The sequence below is a fragment of the Amia ocellicauda genome, unplaced genomic scaffold (assembly GCF_036373705.1).
Source record: "Amia ocellicauda isolate fAmiCal2 unplaced genomic scaffold, fAmiCal2.hap1 HAP1_SCAFFOLD_41, whole genome shotgun sequence".
Taxonomy (NCBI): domain Eukaryota; kingdom Metazoa; phylum Chordata; class Actinopteri; order Amiiformes; family Amiidae; genus Amia; species Amia ocellicauda.
Window position 1 is genome coordinate 99,354 of NW_027102981.1, and position 18,147 is coordinate 117,500.

The window sequence follows — 18,147 nt, forward strand, 5'->3', positions numbered from 1 at the left end:
TTTCAGTAAGGATTTCAATTGACATGCAGTATGAAACTGAAAGGAGGTTGCATCACTATGATGCATAACATTGCATGTATTGTATTTTCAAGTGTGTGCATTCATCCTGTTGTCATTTTGTTTTGAAAGCAGAAGAATCATTCAACAGGTTGCTGAGACAAATGTAAACCAGTAAAACATATGAAGAGAAACAAACCTTGAATATAAGTTCAGTTGTTTAAACATTTGACAAACTATGGTGAGGGGGTAAGAAAACACACAAATCCAGCAGCTCCTGTATTTCAATACACCAGAACCCAATATTATTGGCGAGTCGGGTAGTCCATCATCACAGTTCGAGGGCAGGCATCATTTCAGTAATTTCATCCCGTTGCATTCACATCCGTGCCTTGAATGAGATTGAATGTGATCTTTGCTCTCAAGTATGTTTCCAAGTTTTACACTTTCGTGCTTTGCATGAATGGGAATGGAACCGTGTGTGTTGAATGAGTCTCCTTGTGAGCACTGAACTTTGTGTGGTGGAGTTCCTTTTTGTGTTGCTGTAATTGTGTCATTTCTTGATGAGAAAGATTAGGCAACATTGAGTCACTTCTAGCCATGATGCTCAATTAATTTACGAATGTACCCTAGTTACTAGGGACCGTTTACGTTGGAGATCAAGATCTATTGTATGCCTGTGTATTTGGGGAAGTAAAATCTGAAATAATGATGAAATTGTGTGTATCCAAAGTTAAAACTCGTGATTTGTCGCCCTCTGGTGTGTAAAAGGTGCAAAAGCTTACAGCACCTGGTATTCCCAGGCGGTCTCCCATCCAAGTACTGACCAGGCCCGAGCCTGCCTGGCTTCCGAGATCGGTCGAGATCGGGCGTATTCAGGCTAGTATGGCCGTAAGCCAGGGAGGCTGTCCCTGACGCTCTACTTAAAGGGAAGGCAATATCCGTTTCTGCCGTTCATACTTACAGTTGAACTGTCTCTCTACTCTAAAGCCCGGGACACACCAGCGCGCCGCAGACAGTCCCTGCTAACTCGCCACGTTGTGGCAACGTTGTGGCAACGTTGTGCGTTTGCTGGGGTGCCACACCAGACCGGAACTATATTTTACAAAACGAACACATTGTCTTGATAAAACAGCTGTAATTGAGTGCCTGACACGCCAGTCAAGCGCAATCTTGAGAAGGTGTGTATTTCAGTAAGGATTTCAATTGACATGCAGTATGAAACTGAAAGGAGGTTGCATCACTATGATGCATAACATTGCATGTATTGTATTTTCAAGTGTGTGCATTCATCCTGTTGTCATTTTGTTTTGAAAGCAGAAGAATCATTCAACAGGTTGCTGAGACAAATGTAAACCAGTAAAACATATGAAGAGAAACAAACCTTGAATATAAGTTCAGTTGTTTAAACATTTGACAAACTATGGTGAGGGGGTAAGAAAACACACAAATCCAGCAGCTCCTGTATTTCAATACACCAGAACCCAATATTATTGGCGAGTCGGGTAGTCCATCATCACAGTTCGAGGGCAGGCATCATTTCAGTAATTTCATCCCGTTGCATTCACATCCGTGCCTTGAATGAGATTGAATGTGATCTTTGCTCTCAAGTATGTTCCCAAGTTTTACACTTTCGTGCTTTGCATGAATGGGAATGGAACCGTGTGTGTTGAATGAGTCTCCTTGTGAGCACTGAACTTTGTGTGGTGGAGTTCCTTTTTGTGTTGCTGTAATTGTGTCATTTCTTGATGAGAAAGATTAGGCAACATTGAGTCACTTCTAGCCATGATGCTCAATTAATTTACGAATGTACCCTAGTTACTAGGGACCGTTTACGTTGGAGATCAAGATCTATTGTATGCCTGTGTATTTGGGGAAGTAAAATCTGAAATAATGATGAAATTGTGTGTATCCAAAGTTAAAACTCGTGATTTGTCGCCCTCTGGTGTGTAAAAGGTGCAAAAGCTTACAGCACCTGGTATTCCCAGGCGGTCTCCCATCCAAGTACTGACCAGGCCCGAGGCTGCCTGGCTTCCGAGATCGGTCGAGATCGGGCGTATTCAGGCTAGTATGGCCGTAAGCCAGGGAGGCTGTCCCTGACGCTCTACTTAAAGGGAAGGCAATATCCGTTTCTGCCGATCATACTTACAGTTGAACTGTCTCTCTACTCTAAAGCCCAGGACACACCAGCGCGCCGCAGACAGTCCCTGCTAACACGCCACGTTGAGGCAACGTTGTGGCAACGTTGTGCGTTAGTTGGGGTGCCACACCAGACCGGAACTATATTTTACAAAACGAACACATTGTCTTGATAAAACAGCTGTAATTGAGTGCCTGACACGCCAGTCAAGCGCAATCTTGAGAAGGTGTGCATTTCAGTAAGGATTTCAATTGACATGCAGTATGAAACTGAAAGGAGGTTGCATCACTATGATGCATAACATTGCATGTATTGTATTTTCAAGTGTGTGCATTCATCCTGTTGTCATTTTGTTTTGAAAGCAGAAGAATCATTCAACAGGTTGCTGAGACAAATGTAAACCAGTAAAACATATGAAGAGAAACAAACCTTGAATATAAGTTCAGTTGTTTAAACATTTGACAAACTATGGTGAGGGGGTAAGAAAACACACAAATCCAGCAGCTCCTGTATTTCAATACACCAGAACCCAATATTATTGGCGAGTCGGGTAGTCCATCATCACAGTTCGAGGGCAGGCATCATTTCAGTAATTTCATCCCGTTGCATTCACATCCGTGCCTTGAATGAGATTGAATGTGATCTTTGCTCTCAAGTATGTTTCCAAGTTTTAAACTTTCGTGCTTTGCATGAATGGGAATGGAACCGTGTGTGTTGAATGAGTCTCCTTGTGAGCACTGAACTTTGTGTGGTGGAGTTCCTTTTTGTGTTGCTGTAATTGTGTCATTTCTTGATGAGAAAGATTAGGCAACATTGAGTCACTTCTAGCCATGATGCTCAATTAATTTACGAATGTACCCTGGTTACTAGGGACCGTTTACGTTGGAGATCAAGATCTATTGTATGCCTGTGTATTTGGGGAAGTAAAATCTGAAATAATGATGAAATTGTGTGTATCCAAAGTTAAAACTCGTGATTTGTCGCCCTCTGGTGTGTAAAAGGTGCAAAAGCTTACAGCACCTGGTATTCCCAGGCGGTCTCCCATCCAAGTACTGACCAGGCCCGAGCCTGCCTGGCTTCCGAGATCGGTCGAGATCGGGCGTATTCAGGCTAGTATGGCCGTAAGCCAGGGAGGCTGTCCCTGACGCTCTACTTAAAGGGAAGGCAATATCCGTTTCTGCCGTTCATACTTACAGTTGAACTGTCTCTCTACTCTAAAGCCCGGGACACACCAACGCGCCGCAGACAGTCCCTGCTAACTCGCCACGTTGTGGCAACGTTGTGGCAACGTTGTGCGTTTGCTGGGGTGCCACACCAGACCGGAACTATATTTTACAAAACGAACACATTGTCTTGATAAAACAGCTGTAATTGAGTGCCTGACATGCCAGTCAAGCGCAATCTTGAGAAGGTGTGCATTTCAGTAAGGATTTCAATTGACATGCAGTATGAAACTGAAAGGAGGTTGCATCACTATGATGCATAACATTGCATGTATTGTATTTTCAAATGTGTGCATTCATCCTGTTGTCATTTTGTTTTGAAAGCAGAAGAATCATTCAACAGGTTGCTGAGACAAATGTAAACCAGTAAAACATATGAAGAGAAACAAACCTTGAATATAAGTTCAGTTGTTTAAACATTTGACAAACTATGGTGAGGGGGTAAGAAAACACACAAATCCAGCAGCTCCTGTACTTCAATACACCAGAAGCCAATATTATTGGTGAGTCGGGTAGTCCATCATCACAGTTCGAGGGCAGGCATCATTTCAGTAATTTCATCCCGTTGCATTCACATCCGTGCCTTGAATGAGGTTGAATGTGATCTTTGCTCTCAAGTATGTTCCCAAGTTTTACACTTTCGTGCTTTGCATGAATGGGAATGGAACCGTGTGTGTTGAATGAGGCTCCTTGTGAGCACTGAACTTTGTCCGGTGGAGTTCCTTTTTGTGTTGCTGTAATTGTGTCATTTCTTGATGAGAAAGATTAGGCAACATTTAGTCACTTCTAGCCATGATGCTCAATTTATTTACGAATGTACCCTAGTTACTAGGGACCGTTTACGTTGGAGAACAAGATCTATTGTATGCCTGTGTATTTGGGGAAGTAAAATCTGAAATAATGATGAAATTGTGTGTATCCAAAGTTAAAACTCGTGATTTGTCGCCCTCTGGTGTGTAAAAGGTGCAAAAGCTTACAGCACCTGGTATTCCCAGGCGGTCTCCCATCCAAGTACCGACCAGGCCCGAGCCTGCTTGGCTTCGGAGATCGGACGAGATCGGGCGTATTCAGGCTAGTATGGCCGTAAGCCAGGGAGGCTGTCCCTGATGCTGTACTTAAAGGGAAGGCAATATCCGTTTCTGCCGTTCATACTTACAGTTGAACTGTCTCTCTACTCTAAAGCCCGGGACACAGCAGCGCGCCGCAGACAGTCCCTGCTAACACGCCACGTTGTGGCAACATTGTGGCAACGTTGTGCGTTAGCTGGGGTGCCACACCAGACCGGAACTATATTTTACAAAAAAAACACATTGTCTTGATAAAACAGCTGTAATTGAGTGCCTGACACGCCAGTCAAGCGCAATCTTGAGAAGGTGTGCATTTCAGTAAGGATTTCAATTGACATGCAGTATGAAACTGAAAGGAGGTTGCATCACTATGATGCATAACATTGCATGTATTGTATTTTCAAGTGTGTGCATTCATCCTGTTGTCATTTTGTTTTGAAAGCAGAAGAATCATTCAACAGGTTGCTGAGACAAATGTAAACCAGTAAAACATATGAAGAGAAACAAACCTTGAATATAAGTTCAGTTGTTTAAACATTTGACAAACTATGGTGAGGGGGTAAGAAAACACACAAATCCAGCAGCTCCTGTATTTCAATACACCAGAACCCAATATTATTGGCGAGTCGGGTAGTCCATCATCACAGTTCGAGGGCAGGCATCATTTCAGTAATTTCATCCCGTTGCATTCACATCCGTGCCTTGAATGAGATTGAATGTGATCTTTGCTCTCAAGTATGTTCCCAAGTTTTACACTTTCGTGCTTTGCATGAATGGGAATGGAACCGTGTGTGTTGAATGAGGCTCCTTGTGAGCACTGAACTTTGTCCGGTGGAGTTCCTTTTTGTGTTGCTGTAATTGTGTCATTTCTCGATGAGAAAGATTAGGCAACATTTAGTCACTTCTAGCCATGATGCTCAATTTATTTACGAATGTACACTAGTTACTAGGGACCGTTTACGTTGGAGAACAAGATCTATTCTATGCCTGTGTATTTGGGGAAGTCAAATCTGAAATAATGATGAAATTGCGTGTATCCAAAGTTAAAACTCGTGATTTGTCGCCCTCTGGTGTGTAAAAGATGCAAAAGCTTACAGCACCTGGTATTCCCAGGCGGTCTCCCATCCAAGTACTGACCAGGCCCGAGCCTGCTTAGCTTCCGAGATCGGACGAGATCGGGCGTATTCAGGCTAGTATGGCCGTAAGCCAGGGAAGCTGTCCCTGACGCTCTACTTAAAGGGAAGGCAATATCCGTTTCTTCCGCTCATACTTGCAATTGAACTGTCTCTCTACTCTAAAGTCCGGGACACACCAGCGCGCCGCAGACAGTCCCTGCTAACACGAAACGTTGTGGCAACGTTGTGCGTTAGCTGGGGTGCCACACCAGACCGGAACTATATATTACAAAACGAACACATTGTCTTGATAAAACAGCTGTAATTGAGTGCCTGACACGCCAGTCAAGCGCAATCTTGATAAGGTGTGCATTTCAGTAAGGATTTCAATTGACATGCAGTATGAAACTGAAAGGAGGTTGCATCACTATGATGCATAACATTGCATGTATTGTATTTTCAAGTGTGTGCATTCATCCTGTTGTCATTTTGTTTTGAAAGCAGAAGAATCATTCAACAGGTTGCTGAGACAAATGTAAACCAGTAAAACATATGAAGAGAAACAAACCTTGAATATAAGTTCAGTTGTTTAAACATTTGACAAACTATGGTGAGGGGGTAAGAAAACACACAAATCCAGCAGCTCCTGTATTTCAATACACCAGAACCCAATATTATTGGCGAGTCGGGTAGTCCATCATCACAGTTCGAGGGCAGGCATCATTTCAGTAATTTCATCCCGTTGCATTCACATCCGTGCCTTGAATGAGATTGTATGTGATCATTGCTCTCAAGTATGTTCCCAAGTTTTACACTTTCGTGCTTTGCATGAATGGGAATGGAACCGTGTGTGTTGAATGAAGCTCCTTGTGAGCACTGAACTTTGTCCGGTGGAGTTCCTTTTTGTGTTGCTGTAATTGTGTCATTTCTCGATGAGAAAGATTAGGCAACATTTAGTCACTTCTAGCCATGATGCTCAATTTATTTACGAATGTACCCTAGTTACTAGGGACCGTTTACGTTGGAGAACAAGATCTATTGTATGCCTGTGTATTTGGGGAAGTCAAATCTGAAATAATGATGAAATTGCTTGTATCCAAAGTTAAAACTCGTGATTTGTCGCCCTCTGGTGTGTAAAAGATGCAAAAGCTTACAGCACCTGGTATTCCCAGGCGGTCTCCCATCCAAGTACTGACCAGGCCCGAGCCTGCTTAGCTTCCGAGATCGGACGAGATCTGGCGTATTCAGGCTAGTATGGCCGTAAGCCGGGGAGGCTGTCCCTGACGTTCTACTTAAAGGGAAGGCAATATCCGTTTCTGCCGTTCATACTTACAGTTGAACTGTCTCTCTACTCTAAAGCCCGGGACACACCAGCGCAGCCGCAGACAGTCCCTGCTAACACGCCACGTTGTGGCAACATTGTGGCAACGTTGTGCGTTAGCTGGGGTGCCACACCAGACCGGAACTATATATTACAAAACGAACACATTCTCTTGATAAAACAGCTGTAATTGAGTGCCTGACACGCCAGTCAAGCGCAATCTTGAGAAGGTGTGCATTTCAGTAAGGATTTCAATTGACATGCAGTATGAAACTGAAAGGAGGTTGCATCACTATGATGCATAACATTGCATGTATTGTATTTTCAAGTGTGTGCATTCATCCTGTTGTCATTTTGTTTTGAAAGCAGAAGAATCATTCAACAGGTTGCTGAGACAAATGTAAACCAGTAAAACATATGAAGAGAAACAAACCTTGAATATAAGTTCAGTTGTTTAAACATTTGACAAACTATGGTGAGGGGGTAAGAAAACACACAAATCCAGCAGCTCCTGTATTTCAATACACCAGAACCCAATATTATTGGCGAGTCGGGTAGTCCATCATCACAGTTCGAGGGCAGGCATCATTTCAGTAATTTCATCCCGTTGCATTCACATCCGTGCCTTGAATGAGATTGAATGTGATCTTTGCTCTCAAGTATTTTCCCAAGTTTTACACTTTCGTGCTTTGCATGAATGGGAATGGAACCGTGTGTGTTGAATGAGGCTCCTTGTGAGCACTGAACTTTGTCCGGTGGAGTTCCTTTTTGTGTTGCTGTAATTGTGTCATTTCTCGATGAGAAAGATTAGGCAACATTTAGTCACTTCTAGCCATGATGCTCAATTTATTTACGAATGTACACTAGTTACTAGGGACCGTTTACGTTGGAGAACAAGATCTATTCTATGCCTGTGTATTTGGGGAAGTCAAATCTGAAATAATGATGAAATTGCGTGTATCCAAAGTTAAAACTCGTGATTTGTCGCCCTCTGGTGTGTAAAAGATGCAAAAGCTTACAGCACCTGGTATTCCCAGGCGGTCTCCCATCCAAGTACTGACCAGGCCCGAGCCTGCTTAGCTTCCGAGATCGGACGAGATCGGGCGTATTCAGGCTAGTATGGCCGTAAGCCAGGGAGGCTGTCCCTGACGCTCTACTTAAAGGGAAGGCAATATCCGTTTCTTCCGCTCATACTTGCAATTGAACTGTCTCTCTACTCTAAAGTCCGGGACACACCAGCGCGCCGCAGACAGTCCCTGCTAACACGAAACGTTGTGGCAACGTTGTGCGTTAGCTGGGGTGCCACACCAGACCGGAACTATATATTACAAAACGAACACATTGTCTTGATAAAACAGCTGTAATTGAGTGCCTGACACGCCAGTCAAGCGCAATCTTGAGAAGGTGTGCATTTCAGTAAGGATTTCAATTGACATGCAGTATGAAACTGAAAGGAGGTTGCATCACTATGATGCATAACATTGCATGTATTGTATTTTCAAGTGTGTGCATTCATCCTGTTGTCATTTTGTTTTGAAAGCAGAAGAATCATTCAACAGGTTGCTGAGACAAATGTAAACCAGTAAAACATATGAAGAGAAACAAACCTTGAATATAAGTTCAGTTGTTTAAACATTTGACAAACTATGGTGAGGGGGTAAGAAAACACACAAATCCAGCAGCTCCTGTATTTCAATACACCAGAACCCAATATTATTGGCGAGTCGGGTAGTCCATCATCACAGTTCGAGGGCAGGCATCATTTCAGTAATTTCATCCCGTTGCATTCACATCCGTGCCTTGAATGAGATTGAATGTGATCTTTGCTCTCAAGTATGTTCCCAAGTTTTACACTTTCGTGCTTTGCATGAATGGGAATGGAACCGTGTGTGTTGAATGAAGCTCCTTGTGAGCACTGAACTTTGTCCGGTGGAGTTCCTTTTTGTGTTGCTGTAATTGTGTCATTTCTCGATGAGAAAGATTAGGCAACATTTAGTCACTTCTAGCCATGATGCTCAATTTATTTACGAATGTACCCTAGTTACTAGGGACCGTTTACGTTGGAGAACAAGATCTATTGTATGCCTGTGTATTTGGGGAAGTCAAATCTGAAATAATGATGAAATTGCGTGTATCCAAAGTTAAAACTCGTGATTTGTCGCCCTCTGGTGTGTAAAAGATGCAAAAGCTTACAGCACCTGGTATTCCCAGGCGGTCTCCCATCCAAGTACTGACCAGGCCCGAGCCTGCTTAGCTTCCGAGATCGGACGAGATCGGGCGTATTCAGGCTAGTATGGCCGTAAGCCAGGGAGGCTGTCCCTGACGCTCTACTTAAAGGGAAGGCAATATCCGTTTCTGCCGTTCATACTTACAGTTGAACTGTCTCTCTACTCTAAAGCCCGGGACACACCAGCGCGCCGCAGACAGTCCCTGCTAACACGCCACGTTGTGGCAACATTGTGGCAACGTTGTGCGTTAGCTGGGGTGCCACACCAGACCGGAACTATATATTACAAAACGAACACATTCTCTTGATAAAACAGCTGTAATTGAGTGCCTGACACGCCAGTCAAGCGCAATCTTGAGAAGGTGTGCATTTCAGTAAGGATTTCAATTGACATGCAGTATGAAACTGAAAGGAGGTTGCATCACTATGATGCATAACATTGCATGTATTGTATTTTCAAGTGTGTGCATTCATCCTGTTGTCATTTTGTTTTGAAAGCAGAAGAATCATTCAACAGGTTGCTGAGACAAATGTAAACCAGTAAAACATATGAAGAGAAACAAACCTTGAATATAAGTTCAGTTGTTTAAACATTTGACAAACTATGGTGAGGGGGTAAGAAAACACACAAATCCAGCAGCTCCTGTATTTCAATACACCAGAACCCAATATTATTGGCGAGTCGGGTAGTCCATCATCACAGTTCGAGGGCAGGCATCATTTCAGTAATTTCATCCCGTTGCATTCACATCCGTGCCTTGAATGAGATTGAATGTGATCTTTGCTCTCAAGTATGTTCCCAAGTTTTACACTTTCGTGCTTTGCATGAATGGGAATGGAACCGTGTGTGTTGAATGAGGCTCCTTGTGAGCACTGAACTTTGTCCGGTGGAGTTCCTTTTTGTGTTGCTGTAATTGTGTCATTTCTCGATGAGAAAGATTAGGCAACATTTAGTCACTTCTAGCCATGATGCTCAATTTATTTACGAATGTACCCTAGTTACTAGGGACCGTTTACGTTGGAGAACAAGATCTATTGTATGCCTGTGTATTTGGGGAAGTCAAATCTGAAATAATGATGAAATTGCGTGTATCCAAAGTTAAAACTCGTGATTTGTCGCCCTCTGGTGTGTAAAAGATGCAAAAGCTTACAGCACCTGGTATTCCCAGGCGGTCTCCCATCCAAGTACTGACCAGGCCCGAGCCTGCTTAGCTTCCGAGATCGGACGAGATCGGGCGTATTCAGGCTAGTATGGCCGTAAGCCAGGGAGGCTGTCCCTGACGCTCTACTTAAAGGGAAGGCAATATCCGTTTCTGCCGCTCATACTTGCAGTTGAACTCTCTCTCTACTCTAAAGTCCGGGACACACCAGCGCGCCGCAGACAGTCCCTGCTAACACGAAACGTTGTGGCAACGTTGTGCGTTAGCTGGGGTGCCACACCAGACCGGAACTATATATTACAAAACGAACATATTGTCTTGATAATACAGCTGTAATTGAGTGCCTGACACGCCAGTCAAGCGCAATCTTGAGAAGGTGTGCATTTCAGTAAGGATTTCAATTGACATGCAGTATGAAACTGAAAGGAGGTTGCATCACTATGATGCATAACATTGCATGTATTGTATTTTCAAGTGTGTGCATTCATCCTGTTGTCATTTTGTTTTGAAAGCAGAAGAATCATTCAACAGGTTGCTGAGACAAATGTAAACCAGTAAAACATATGAAGAGAAACAAACCTTGAATATAAGTTCAGTTGTTTAAACATTTGACAAACTATGGTGAGGGGGTAAGAAAACACACAAATCCAGCAGCTCCTGTATTTCAATACACCAGAACCCAATATTATTGGCGAGTCGGGTAGTCCATCATCACAGTTCGAGGGCAGGCATCATTTCAGTAATTTCATCCCGTTGCATTCACATCCGTGCCTTGAATGAGATTGAATGTGATCTTTGCTCTCAAGTATGTTCCCAAGTTTTACACTTTCGTGCTTTGCATGAATGGGAATGGAACCGTGTGTGTTGAATGAGGCTCCTTGTGAGCACTGATCTTTGTCCGGTGGAGTTCCTTTTTGTGTTGCTGTAATTGTGTCATTTCTCGATGAGAAAGATTAGGCAACATTTAGTCACTTCTAGCCATGATGCTCAATTTATTTACGAATGTACCCTAGTTACTAGGGACCGTTTACGTTGGAGAACAAGATCTATTGTATGCCTGTGTATTTGGGGAAGTCAAATCTGAAATAATGATGAAATTGCGTGTATCCAAAGTTAAAACTCGTGATTTGTCGCGCTCTGGTGTGTAAAAGATGCAAAAGCTTACAGCACCTGGTATTCCCAGGCGGTCTCCCATCCAAGTACTGACCAGGCCAGAGCCTGCTTAGCTTCCGAGATCGGACGAGATCGGGCGTATTCAGGCTAGTATGGCCGTAAGCCAGGGAGGCTGTCCCTGACGCTCTACTTAAAGGGAAGGCAATATCCGTTTCTGCCGTTCATACTTACAGTTGAACTGTCTCTCTACTCTAAAGCCCGGGACACACCAGCGCGCCGCAGACAGTCCCTGCTAACACGAAACGTTGTGGCAACGTTGTGCGTTAGCTGGGGTGCCACACCAGACCGGAACTATATTTTACAAAACGAACACATTTGTCTTGATAAAACAGCTGTAATTGAGTGCCTGACACGCCAGTCAAGCGCAATCTTGAGAAGGTGTGCATTTCAGTAAGGATTTCAATTGACATGCAGTATGAAACTGAAAGGAGGTTGCATCACTATGATGCATAACATTGCATGTATTGTATTTTCAAGTGTGTGCATTCATCCTGTTGTCATTTTGTTTTGAAAGCAGAAGAATCATTCAACAGGTTGCTGAGACAAATGTAAACCAGTAAAACATATGAAGAGAAACAAACCTTGAATATAAGTTCAGTTGTTTAAACATTTGACAAACTATGGTGAGGGGGTAAGAAAACACACAAATCCAGCAGCTCCTGTATTTCAATACACCAGAACCCAATATTATTGGCGAGTCGGGTAGTCCATCATCACAGTTCGAGGGCAGGCATCATTTCAGTAATTTCATCCCGTTGCATTCACATCCGTGCCTTGAATGAGATTGAATGTGATCTTTGCTCTCAAGTATGTTCCCAAGTTTTACACTTTCGTGCTTTGCATGAATGGGAATGGAACCGTGTGTGTTGAATGAGGCTCCTTGTGAGCACTGATCTTTGTCCGGTGGAGTTCCTTTTTGTGTTGCTGTAATTGTGTCATTTCTCGATGAGAAAGATTAGGCAACATTTAGTCACTTCTAGCCATGATGCTCAATTTATTTACGAATGTACCCTAGTTACTAGGGACCGTTTACGTTGGAGAACAAGATCTATTGTATGCCTTTGTATTTGGGGAAGTCAAATCTGAAATAATGATGAAATTGCGTGTATCCAAAGTTAAAACTCGTGATTTGTCGCCCTCTGGTGTGTAAAAGATGCAAAAGCTTACAGCACCTGGTATTCCCAGGCGGTCTCCCATCCAAGTACTGACCAGGCCCGAGCCTGCTTAGCTTCCGAGATCGGACGAGATCGGGCGTATTCAGGCTAGTATGGCCGTAAGCCAGGGAGGCTGTCCCTGACGCTCTACTTAAAGGGAAGGCAATATCCGTTTCTGCCGTTCATACTTACAGTTGAACTGTCTCTCTACTCTAAAGCCCGGGACACACCAGCGCGCCGCAGACAGTCCCTGCTAACACGCCACGTTGTGGCAACATTGTGGCAACGTTGTGCGTTAGCTGGGGTGCCACACCAGACCGGAACTATATATTACAAAACGAACACATTCTCTTGATAAAACAGCTGTAATTGAGTGCCTGACACGCCAGTCAAGCGCAATCTTGAGAAGGTGTGCATTTCAGTAAGGATTTCTATTGACATGCAGTATGAAACTGAAAGGAGGTTGCATCACTATGATGCATAACATTGCATGTATTGTATTTTCAAGTGTGTGCATTCATCCTGTTGTCATTTTGTTTTGAAAGCAGAAGAATCATTCAACAGGTTGCTGAGACAAATGTAAACCAGTAAAACATATGAAGAGAAACAAACCTTGAATATAAGTTCAGTTGTTTAAACATTTGACAAACTATGGTGAGGGGGTAAGAAAACACACAAATCCAGCAGCTCCTGTATTTCAATACACCAGAACCCAATATTATTGGCGAGTCGGGTAGTCCATCATCACAGTTCGAGGGCAGGCATCATTTCAGTAATTTCATCCCGTTGCATTCACATCCGTGCCTTGAATGAGATTGAATGTGATCTTTGCTCTCAAGTATGTTCCCAAGTTTTACACTTTCGTGCTTTGCATGAATGGGAATGGAACCGTGTGTGTTGAATGAGGCTCCTTGTGAGCACTGAACTTTGTCCGGTGGAGTTCCTTTTTGTGTTGCTGTAATTGTGTCATTTCTCGATGAGAAAGATTAGGCAACATTTAGTCACTTCTAGCCATGATGCTCAATTTATTTACGAATGTACCCTAGTTACTAGGGACCGTTTACGTTGGAGAACAAGATCTATTGTATGCCTGTGTATTTGGGGAAGTCAAATCTGAAATAATGATGAAATTGCGTGTATCCAAAGTTAAAACTCGTGATTTGTCGCCCTCTGGTGTGTAAAAGATGCAAAAGCTTACAGCACCTGGTATTCCCAGGCGGTCTCCCATCCAAGTACTGACCAGGCCCGAGCCTGCTTAGCTTCCGAGATCGGACGAGATCGGGCGTATTCAGGCTAGTATGGCCGTAAGCCAGGGAGGCTGTCCCTGACGCTCTACTTAAAGGGAAGGCAATATCCGTTTCTGCCGCTCATACTTGCAGTTGAACTCTCTCTCTACTCTAAAGTCCGGGACACACCAGCGCGCCGCAGACAGTCCCTGCTAACACGAAACGTTGTGGCAACGTTGTGCGTTAGCTGGGGTGCCACACCAGACCGGAACTATATATTACAAAACGAACATATTGTCTTGATAATACAGCTGTAATTGAGTGCCTGACACGCCAGTCAAGCGCAATCTTGAGAAGGTGTGCATTTCAGTAAGGATTTCAATTGACATGCAGTATGAAACTGAAAGGAGGTTGCATCACTATGATGCATAACATTGCATGTATTGTATTTTCAAGTGTGTGCATTCATCCTGTTGTCATTTTGTTTTGAAAGCAGAAGAATCATTCAACAGGTTGCTGAGACAAATGTAAACCAGTAAAACATATGAAGAGAAACAAACCTTGAATATAAGTTCAGTTGTTTAAACATTTGACAAACTATGGTGAGGGGGTAAGAAAACACACAAATCCAGCAGCTCCTGTATTTCAATACACCAGAACCCAATATTATTGGCGAGTCGGGTAGTCCATCATCACAGTTCGAGGGCAGGCATCATTTCAGTAATTTCATCCCGTTGCATTCACATCCGTGCCTTGAATGAGATTGAATGTGATCTTTGCTCTCAAGTATGTTCCCAAGTTTTACACTTTCGTGCTTTGCATGAATGGGAATGGAACCGTGTGTGTTGAATGAGGCTCCTTGTGAGCACTGATCTTTGTCCGGTGGAGTTCCTTTTTGTGTTGCTGTAATTGTGTCATTTCTCGATGAGAAAGATTAGGCAACATTTAGTCACTTCTAGCCATGATGCTCAATTTATTTACGAATGTACCCTATTTACTAGGGACCGTTTACGTTGGAGAACAAGATCTATTGTATGCCTGTGTATTTGGGGAAGTCAAATCTGAAATAATGATGAAATTGCGTGTATCCAAAGTTAAAACTCGTGATTTGTCGCGCTCTGGTGTGTAAAAGATGCAAAAGCTTACAGCACCTGGTATTCCCAGGCGGTCTCCCATCCAAGTACTGACCAGGCCCGAGCCTGCTTAGCTTCCGAGATCGGACGAGATCGGGCGTATTCAGGCTAGTATGGCCGTAAGCCAGGGAGGCTGTCCCTGACGCTCTACTTAAAGGGAAGGCAATATCCGTTTCTGCCGTTCATACTTACAGTTGAACTGTCTCTCTACTCTAAAGCCCGGGACACACCAGCGCGCCGCAGACAGTCCCTGCTAACACGAAACGTTGTGGCAACGTTGTGCGTTAGCTGGGGTGCCACACCAGACCGGAACTATATTTTACAAAACGAACACATTTGTCTTGATAAAACAGCTGTAATTGAGTGCCTGACACGCCAGTCAAGCGCAATCTTGAGAAGGTGTGCATTTCAGTAAGGATTTCAATTGACATGCAGTATGAAACTGAAAGGAGGTTGCATCACTATGATGCATAACATTGCATGTATTGTATTTTCAAGTGTGTGCATTCATCCTGTTGTCATTTTGTTTTGAAAGCAGAAGAATCATTCAACAGGTTGCTGAGACAAATGTAAACCAGTAAAACATATGAAGAGAAACAAACCTTGAATATAAGTTCAGTTGTTTAAACATTTGACAAACTATGGTGAGGGGGTAAGAAAACACACAAATCCAGCAGCTCCTGTATTTCAATACACCAGAACCCAATATTATTGGCGAGTCGGGTAGTCCATCATCACAGTTCGAGGGCAGGCATCATTTCAGTAATTTCATCCCGTTGCATTCACATCCGTGCCTTGAATGAGATTGAATGTGATCTTTGCTCTCAAGTATGTTCCCAAGTTTTACACTTTCGTGCTTTGCATGAATGGGAATGGAACCGTGTGTGTTGAATGAGGCTCCTTGTGAGCACTGATCTTTGTCCGGTGGAGTTCCTTTTTGTGTTGCTGTAATTGTGTCATTTCTCGATGAGAAAGATTAGGCAACATTTAGTCACTTCTAGCCATGATGCTCAATTTATTTACGAATGTACCCTATTTACTAGGGACCGTTTACGTTGGAGAACAAGATCTATTGTATGCCTGTGTATTTGGGGAAGTCAAATCTGAAATAATGATGAAATTGCGTGTATCCAAAGTTAAAACTCGTGATTTGTCGCGCTCTGGTGTGTAAAAGATGCAAAAGCTTACAGCACCTGGTATTCCCAGGCGGTCTCCCATCCAAGTACTGACCAGGCCCGAGCCTGCTTAGCTTCCGAGATCGGACGAGATCGGGCGTATTCAGGCTAGTATGGCCGTAAGCCAGGGAGGCTGTCCCTGACGCTCTACTTAAAGGGAAGGCAATATCCGTTTCTGCCGTTCATACTTACAGTTGAACTGTCTCTCTACTCTAAAGCCCGGGACACACCAGCGCGCCGCAGACAGTCCCTGCTAACACGCCACGTTGTGGCAACATTGTGGCAACGTTGTGCGTTAGCTGGGGTGCCACACCAGACCGGAACTATATATTACAAAACGAACACATTGTCTTGATAATACAGCTGTAATTGAGTGCCTGACACGCCAGTCAAGCTCAATCTTGAGAAGGTGTGCATTTCAATAAGGATTTCAATTGACATACAGTATGAAACTGAAAGGAGGTTGCATCACTATGATGCATAACATTGCATGTATTGTATTTTCAAGTGTGTGCATTCATCCTGTTGTCATTTTGTTTTGAAAGCAGAAGAATCATTCAACAGGTTGCTGAGACAAATGTAAACCAGTAAAACATATGAAGAGAAACAAACCTTGAATATAAGTTCAGTTGTTTAAACATTTGACAAACTATGGTGAGGGGGTAAGAAAACACACAAATCCAGCAGCTCCTGTATTTCAATACACCAGAACCCAATATTATTGGCGAGTCGGGTAGTCCATCATCACAGTTCGAGGGCAGGCATCTTTTCAGTAATTTCATCCCGTTGCATTCACATCCGTGCCTTGAATGAGATTGAATGTGATCTTTGCTCTCAAGTATGTTCCCAAGTTTTACACTTTCGTGCTTTGCATGAATGGGAATGGAACCGTGTGTGTTGAATGAGGCTCCTTGTGAGCACTGATCTTTGTCCGGTGGAGTTCCTTTTTGTGTTGCTGTAATTGTGTCATTTCTCGATGAGAAAGATTAGGCAACATTTAGTCACTTCTAGCCATGATGCTCAATTTATTTACGAATGTACCCTAGTTACTAGGGACCGTTTACGTTGGAGAACAAGATCTATTGTTTGCCTGTGTATTTGGGGAAGTCAAATCTGAAATAATGATGAAATTGCGTGTATCCAAAGTTAAAACTCGTGATTTGTCGCGCTCTGGTGTGTAAAAGATGCAAAAGCTTACAGCACCTGGTATTCCCAGGCGGTCTCCCATCCAAGTACTGACCAGGCCCGAGCCTGCTTAGCTTCCGAGATCGGACGAGATCGGGCGTATTCAGGCTAGTATGGCCGTGAGCCAGGGAGCCTGTCCCTGACGCTCTATTTAAAGGGATGGCAATATCCGTTTCTGCCGTTCATACTTACAGTTGAACTGTCTCTCTACTCTAAAGCCCGGGACACACCAGCGCGCCGCAGACAGTCCCTGCTAATATGCCACGTTGTGGCAACGTTGTGCGTTAGCTGGGGTGCCACACCAGACCGGAACTATATTTTACAAAACGAACACATTTGTCTTGATAAAACAGCTGTAATTGAGTGCCTGACACGCCAGTCAAGCGCAATCTTGAGAAGGTGTGCATTTCAGTAAGGATTTCAATTGACGTGCAGTATGAAACTGAAAGGAGGTTGCATCACTATGATGCATAACATTGCATGTATTGTATTTTCAAGTGTGTGCATTCATCCTGTTGTCATTTTGTTTTGAAAGCAGAAGAATCATTCAACAGGTTGCTGAGACAAATGTAAACCAGTAAAACATATGAAGAGAAACAAACCTTGAATATAAGTTCAGTTGTTTAAACATTTGACAAACTATGGTGAGGGGGTAAGAAAACACACAAATCCAGCAGCTCCTGTATTTCAATACACCAGAACCCAATATTATTGGCGAGTCGGGTAGTCCATCATCACAGTTCGAGGGCAGGCATCATTTCAGTAATTTCATCCCGTTGCATTCACATCCGTGCCTTGAATGAGATTGAATGTGATCTTTGCTCTCAAGTATGTTCCCAAGTTTTACACTT

General features: G+C 43.4%; 15 non-coding genes across 15 annotated transcripts; all 15 read right to left on the reverse strand.

Moving 5' to 3' along the window:
* Positions 1 to 775: 775 nt before the first annotated feature.
* Positions 776 to 894, reverse strand: LOC136735372 (5S ribosomal RNA). Its single transcript, XR_010810983.1, has one exon. It is a non-coding gene; the product is annotated as a 5S ribosomal RNA (ribosomal RNA).
* A 1,066-nt stretch (positions 895 to 1,960) lies between these two features.
* Positions 1,961 to 2,079, reverse strand: LOC136735438 (5S ribosomal RNA). Its single transcript, XR_010811041.1, has one exon. It is a non-coding gene; the product is annotated as a 5S ribosomal RNA (ribosomal RNA).
* Positions 2,080 to 3,145: 1,066 nt separating this feature from the next.
* LOC136735373 (5S ribosomal RNA) lies at positions 3,146 to 3,264 on the reverse strand. Its single transcript, XR_010810984.1, has one exon. It is a non-coding gene; the product is annotated as a 5S ribosomal RNA (ribosomal RNA).
* A 1,066-nt stretch (positions 3,265 to 4,330) lies between these two features.
* LOC136735362 (5S ribosomal RNA) lies at positions 4,331 to 4,449 on the reverse strand. The gene has a single exon (XR_010810974.1). It is a non-coding gene; the product is annotated as a 5S ribosomal RNA (ribosomal RNA).
* Positions 4,450 to 5,515: 1,066 nt separating this feature from the next.
* Positions 5,516 to 5,634, reverse strand: LOC136735972 (5S ribosomal RNA). Its single transcript, XR_010811499.1, has one exon. It is a non-coding gene; the product is annotated as a 5S ribosomal RNA (ribosomal RNA).
* Positions 5,635 to 6,689: 1,055 nt separating this feature from the next.
* On the reverse strand, positions 6,690 to 6,808 carry LOC136735990 (5S ribosomal RNA). The gene has a single exon (XR_010811516.1). It is a non-coding gene; the product is annotated as a 5S ribosomal RNA (ribosomal RNA).
* Positions 6,809 to 7,875: 1,067 nt separating this feature from the next.
* On the reverse strand, positions 7,876 to 7,994 carry LOC136735983 (5S ribosomal RNA). The gene has a single exon (XR_010811510.1). It is a non-coding gene; the product is annotated as a 5S ribosomal RNA (ribosomal RNA).
* A 1,055-nt stretch (positions 7,995 to 9,049) lies between these two features.
* On the reverse strand, positions 9,050 to 9,168 carry LOC136735995 (5S ribosomal RNA). The gene has a single exon (XR_010811521.1). It is a non-coding gene; the product is annotated as a 5S ribosomal RNA (ribosomal RNA).
* Positions 9,169 to 10,234: 1,066 nt separating this feature from the next.
* On the reverse strand, positions 10,235 to 10,353 carry LOC136735108 (5S ribosomal RNA). The gene has a single exon (XR_010810731.1). It is a non-coding gene; the product is annotated as a 5S ribosomal RNA (ribosomal RNA).
* Positions 10,354 to 11,408: 1,055 nt separating this feature from the next.
* LOC136735796 (5S ribosomal RNA) lies at positions 11,409 to 11,527 on the reverse strand. The gene has a single exon (XR_010811323.1). It is a non-coding gene; the product is annotated as a 5S ribosomal RNA (ribosomal RNA).
* A 1,056-nt stretch (positions 11,528 to 12,583) lies between these two features.
* On the reverse strand, positions 12,584 to 12,702 carry LOC136735119 (5S ribosomal RNA). Its single transcript, XR_010810742.1, has one exon. It is a non-coding gene; the product is annotated as a 5S ribosomal RNA (ribosomal RNA).
* A 1,066-nt stretch (positions 12,703 to 13,768) lies between these two features.
* On the reverse strand, positions 13,769 to 13,887 carry LOC136735130 (5S ribosomal RNA). Its single transcript, XR_010810753.1, has one exon. It is a non-coding gene; the product is annotated as a 5S ribosomal RNA (ribosomal RNA).
* A 1,055-nt stretch (positions 13,888 to 14,942) lies between these two features.
* LOC136735141 (5S ribosomal RNA) lies at positions 14,943 to 15,061 on the reverse strand. Its single transcript, XR_010810764.1, has one exon. It is a non-coding gene; the product is annotated as a 5S ribosomal RNA (ribosomal RNA).
* A 1,056-nt stretch (positions 15,062 to 16,117) lies between these two features.
* LOC136735153 (5S ribosomal RNA) lies at positions 16,118 to 16,236 on the reverse strand. Its single transcript, XR_010810776.1, has one exon. It is a non-coding gene; the product is annotated as a 5S ribosomal RNA (ribosomal RNA).
* Positions 16,237 to 17,302: 1,066 nt separating this feature from the next.
* On the reverse strand, positions 17,303 to 17,421 carry LOC136735965 (5S ribosomal RNA). Its single transcript, XR_010811492.1, has one exon. It is a non-coding gene; the product is annotated as a 5S ribosomal RNA (ribosomal RNA).
* Positions 17,422 to 18,147: the final 726 nt, after the last annotated feature.